At 42.9% G+C, this 6,000-nt stretch overlaps 1 protein-coding gene across 2 annotated transcripts in view; it reads left to right on the top strand.

Annotated features, from left to right (window-relative positions):
* The first annotated feature begins 231 nt into the window (after positions 1–231).
* lpar1 (lysophosphatidic acid receptor 1) overlaps positions 232–6,000 on the top strand; it is a 65,063-nt gene continuing 59,294 nt past the window's right edge. For both annotated transcript variants that reach the window (XM_084046901.1, XM_084046900.1), the window contains exon 1: positions 232–572. The gene's annotated coding sequence lies outside the window, so the exon portion shown is untranslated. The remainder of the gene's footprint in view (positions 573–6,000) is intronic.

Raw genomic sequence — 6,000 nt, 5'->3', positions numbered from 1 at the left:
TAGCCTAGTGAAAATGTTCAGGGTGAACTAATTTGTGAACTAATTTGTCTAATTTGTCTTTTTTTTTAGTCTAAAAAGTTTGGGAACCACTGCTTTAGTATGTGTATGTGTGTGCGCGCGTGTGTGACGTCATGTGCAGACAAAGGTCCTCTCCTGTGGAGTGTGTGGCAGTCGGTCGGAGTGAGAGAGAGCCTGGCGGAGCAGAGCGAGAGAGAGAGAGAGAGAGAGACACCGAGGGACCGGAGCGGACACATCAGGGCTTATTATTCCATCTGGAGGAGAGAGAGAGAGAAGACGGAGAAAAGACCAAGCAATCACTGTGCGTTGCTAGACGTATACGGACGTAAAATGAGAAGTTTACCTGTCAGTGACTTGGATTTGGAGATTGACAGTAATAACCCGATGCGTCTCTGACAACGAGCTGTTGCAGAATCTCCATAGGACCGTTTTTTGAGCAACAGTTTTTACGCACCGAGAATCAAACTTTATCGTTGGACATTCAGGGAACCGGGTCTGGGAGTTTTATAAGCTAAACTTACCTATACCGCTCTTACTGGAAAGATCAAGACACTGTAAGTATTAGAGCACATCTTATATTGCTTTATGAATGAACAAAATAGATGCATGTCTTATCGCAAAGCAAAGGAATCCAGTTTTACGCTTATGCCCGCGAAATGTTTTTTTAAGGCATAGGGTAGTCTAAATCACTGTTTCCCAAGCAGTAGTTCGGGACTCATCTTTGGGTCGCGGACCAATTTTTAAGGGTCACGAGTAAATGTTAAAAAAATGCAATGATTGTTCAAAAGATTTCATGATTATTTTTTTTATCTGAGAAATTCCATTAATTAGAAAACAAAATGTTCAAGAAGTAGTGAAAATAGCCGATCTACAAGCTCACAATGCAGCACGAAGCATCAAGTTGTGAGCTTGTGGATCTGCTATTTTCACAAGTTTGGGTACCGTGCAATCTCTTTTGGGTCTTGAGCTAAAAAGTTTGGGAACCACTGGTCTAAATGTAGGCTACCTGCCACGTAGACGGGGCAAGAATGCATTCAGTACAGATAAAGGTTTTGATCGCATTAACAGATGCCCGAAATGGCTCAGTACGGTGTGCGCACCGTTATTTGGTTGGGAAAGCGGCAGCGTTGCCATGTACGCTTATTATAAGCGAATTTGGGCTTGTTTTTCTGTAAAGTTGCTTGTAAATATTGGTAGTTGCGGGTCGCGTTTTTTGGGGGCTTGTTTCTAAAGTGTAGTTGCTTGGGCTTGTTTCTAAAGTGTTGTTGCTTATTTGGGCTTGTTCCCTGATGTTGTTTAAATCAGTGTTTCTCAAACATTTTTAAGTCAAAGACCCCCATTTGTCTGCAAACCCCCATTTGAAAATAATTTATGCCAGGGACCCGCATACAAGATTTGTGCTGTTAAAAATATACCACATTTTTCAAAATGTCTTCAAGATTTTTGTTGTTGCCAATCTACAAGCTCACAACGCGTCGCATCGGCTATTTTCAAATAGCCAATGTATGTTTAAAGGGCGAAGGGCTCGTTTCTTTTGGGCTTGTTTTCATAGACGTGGTTGCTTGTGTCTCTCGTGAAACCTGGCAACACTGGAAAGCGGTTGTGCGCCTGCATGCATGGGGGACGCGGCTGGAAGGATCGAAGAACTTGTTGCGCCCAGAGATGGGGAGCTTTATCAAACTCTACTACGATTTGGAACAATATTTGTGGAAGGAAATAGCCGGGAAAAAACATGGAGCAATCGGGCCTGGAAGTAAAAAAAAAAAAAAAAAAAAACCTTGACATCTGTCTTGATTTTCCACGCTGATCTGCATTCAGGGAATGTGTTGGGATTTTTTGTTGTGTGTTCTTGGATGGAACTCTCTTTCTGTCTGTCTGTCTGTCTGTCTGTCTGTCTGTCTGTCTGTCTGTCTGTCTGTCTACCGCTCTATTCTTTGAAATTCGATAGCTTATATGCCTATAAAATAAAATAAAACAATAATAATATATATATTTTAAATTAAATACAATTAATAATAAGGCATATTAGCCATACTTCTTACACCTTCCAGTGGGACACGCCAGTGTAGTACTCTAGTGACCTAGAGTAGGCCACTAAAACATGAGGGCAGACTGAATATTGATAGTCGGCAAACATCTCTAGCAGTGCTGGCCTCCTCCCAAAGTATACGCCTTGGTGCTGGCTACCTCCGGCCAGGACTCAATACACCGCGGTGTGCCTTGGACCCAAGCCTCTGAAGTTCAACAACAACCTCATGAACTGACTTCACTCCTCACTGAACTCTCTTAAGGCGATGACGTTGGCAAAAAGTGTAAACGCAGAACTAAAAAAAAAAAAAAGGTGTCTCACATAATATGAACTTTAGAGAGAGCGATACCATGTGAGAAAATGTTTAGTCTGGTGATATACACATGAGGACCGTTTTAAGCATCTGATGAGGATCTTACAGGAGGATGGGGAGGAAGATGCAGTAGATAACAGGGGGGGATTTAGTTGTAGACATCTGGGTGGATGAGAGACAGGGCGAGGTATTGTATTGCAGGGTGGCCCCTGTTATCTCACAACTTAGGTCTACTTTCCAGCTTTTGCAGTCTGTTTATCTTGCTTATTAGCCACTTAAACCACCAGGGTCCCCCACAGGGCTCTATTCCCTCCTTTTCCCTCTACACCAAATCTCTTCGCCAGAATAGTTGATCTATAAGCTCACAACGTGTCACCTTGCAATGCGTTGAGAGCTTGTAGATCGGGATATTTTTGCCAAAGTTTGTCCCAGAATCGGCACACGAGGGTTCATAATTCAAAGTCGATAAAATGAATGGCTTTCATTTGTCACATAGCTATAAAATTATAGCAAAACCCCAAGGCAGCGTCATGTGCCCAACAACAATCACGCTGTCCCCTGCCTTTACCTCCACACACTTGCCTTCTAACTTAGGAATTCACAGAACCAGTCAGTGGATACCTTGCATACCTTCATGGACCAAAAAAAGCAGTAAGCTTGGAAATACACTTTCCAACCACTGTTACATGACATGATTGCAGCTCTGCTGTGAGCACTGACTTATGTCTGAGAATGAAATTCCCATAAAGAGAGTAGGAAAGGATATTGAGAATAGTTATTGTCTAATCTACATCTCAGGGACGGCTCCGGTGACCTCCCGACTCCCGCAATGAGTGAAGCTCATGTACTTTTTTTCTTTTTTTTTGCAGAGAGACATACTCAATCCAGGTATTAGAGGTTGCCCATTTGCTGGGAGGGTTCTGAGCCCAAACCCACAGTTATCAGGTTGAGTGTGAAGACACAGTTGGAGACAGCTCTAGTAGTAGTGAGACCAGAATGGCATGTACACTTTGAATTAAACATTACTCTTCACTCATTACGAATGGCTACTGAGAAACGTCATGAAAGGCGCGGCAGTGGCTCACAAGGTAGACCGGCCTCTTGAGCGATCCCCTGCTCCCTCTGGGTAAGTGTCAACATATCCTTGAGCAAGACACCGAACAAGGTTGATACCTTGCATGGTTTCCTCCACTGTCAGAGTGTGAGAGGGTGAATGAAATGCCTGTTGAAAAGCTCTTTGAATTAAGGCGCTATTGGATGTTTACCAAAAGCACCTTTTCCTGTTGCCCCTGGAAATGGACACGATTCCAATTAATCTCAATCTGGTGTGAATGAAAGGCAATAAATGGCCATTTACTATCTCCAAAGATAAAGCTTTTATCCAGAGTTACTGGTTAGTGCATACTTTACAAATTGATGGATCCTCTCTACTGTGCCCCAGCATTGCCTCTCATTCATGTCTTAAACTCTATATAGCCCCCCGCCCTTCCCTCTATAACAAATATCTTCGCCGGAAATAGACCAGCTGCAAGCTCACAACGCACCATAACGCGTTGTGAGCTTGTAGTTGATCTCCTAGAGTACATGTTACTTGGGACCAAAGTGGTGGACCACCTGACTGACCGACCTACACAGACGTGCAGACCTCGCCATGCTTAGAGCCCTGCTGCTAGGATAAAAAATATGAATTGCAGCCAAAACACTGGATTCATAGAACTTTATAATATAAAGAATAATATCATTATTGTAATTTCAAGAAGATATTTTACTCATATGCCCTCATCTCAGGAAGATTGATGTCTGTTAAGGACAACATTTATGAATCACATATCGCTTTTTTAGACTCAGTAGGTGTACTCTATTTAAAGTGTGTATGAGCACCCGTGTGCGCGTGTGTGTGCGTGTGTGTGTGTGTGCTTGTGTGTGTGTGTGCTTGTGTGTGCGTGTGTGTTGTGTGCGTGTGCGTGTGCGTGTGTGTGTGTGAGATCATAGATTACCAGCTATACCCATGCACTGCCGCAGACCTCAGGGGGCCTTTGATGCTGTACCAATGTGTGAGAAATTAGGCCAGTGACTCAAGCTTTTATACTCATCAAACCCATATTTTCTCGATAAACGTCCATCAGAACCCTAAAACGCTGAAAATGTATTTGGGAATGACGAGTTCTCCTCCCCACACCATCCAACTACTAATGGAGCAGGCAATTCCTTAAGTACTCGCACAATAACAATATCAACCCTATTTTATACCACAAGGCCTGTAGTACATTTTCTTCCTACCCATCTTAAACAGTTGGGGGTTGCGGAGGGTTTGGCAACATACACTAGCCAGTGGCATTGGACACAAATTTCTCCACAATAATTTGGAAACATATTTCGATCTTCCCATGACCCATTTTTCTTGTCCCTGCTCAGCCATTGCAAAACACTAAACCCTGCTGAGACAGACCAGAAAGACAGTGGGGGGGCCTGGTGGCTTGCCTGGAGCATTTGTTCTTCAACATTCTCAGCGAGGGAAAGTAAACGAAGAAATTAAATCTCTCCTTTTTAATACATCAGCTCGTTAAAGCGTATATTGCTACTCCAGTCAGAAGGAGACCCACCACAATAGAAGTCTGACTCGAATGACTATTAACAGTGGCTATGACAAATGCACCACCATGTTGGAAGAAGGACAGCTGATGCAGAGGCTTTTTCACCACTTCCCTAGTCTTGATGAAGGAAAATGCCTAAATCGTGACTCGGTACAGAATGCCATGCTATAAAACAGTGATTCTGAACCTTTTTGATTTTAAGGACCCCCAGTTTGATATACATTAGGCCACAGACCCCCTATTTATGAAAATCTGTATCTCTTTATCTCTGGGACCCCCAATGTATACTGTAAAATCCTCAGTGTTCATTTAACTTGTAGAGTTGTACAAATGGAACAAAATTGGTTCAATTTGTACACTCTTGGGTTACAGATCTGTAAGCTATCAATCATTTAGCCTTTGACCCCCTGGAACCCCTTCAAGGGCCCCTTGACCCCACATTGAGAACCACTGCTATAAATGAAGGGCACCAGGGATCCAGAGGTGATGACATTGCACTCTCTCTTTCTGTTGTCATTCCTCCAGCATGTTGGTGGGATGTCCCCTGTAAACAACGGTAACCTCTCTCCAAACATTCCGTGACAGGCATATATTAGGGTCGTGACCCATTTTGGGCCCTGATTCATAGTTTACAAAACCAGAGGGCTGATTCACATCATTTCAAAAGCTGCGTCATATAAGGAGCACATAATAATCTAGGTGTAATGTATAGACAGCCTAAGTCCCTTTCCTTCTGGTAGCCCTTATTTCAGAAGAAATATGTACAAATAACTGTTACCATAGTCTAACAGCGAGAGACGGAACATTTTCTCATCCAGTTTGAATTGTGCCATGAAATACACATATGATTTTTATTAATTTAGCAAGTCAAGAAAATCAGTTTGTCATGCAACTGTTGAAGTATAAGACTGTGAAAGTATGCAATTCACAAGACCACACAGCCAAGTCACGTCAGACATCAGGAGCTTTTGAATCAGAGGCAGAGACAAGTGACGTGTCACTTTAATACAGCTCTGGATGCAAGCACATTTCTCTCTCCAACCCGC

The sequence above is a fragment of the Gymnoscopelus microlampas genome (assembly GCF_963454915.1).
Source record: "Gymnoscopelus microlampas genome assembly, chromosome: 21".
Classification (NCBI taxonomy): domain Eukaryota; kingdom Metazoa; phylum Chordata; class Actinopteri; order Myctophiformes; family Myctophidae; genus Gymnoscopelus; species Gymnoscopelus microlampas.
This window is presented reverse-complemented; position numbering and strand designations above follow the sequence as displayed.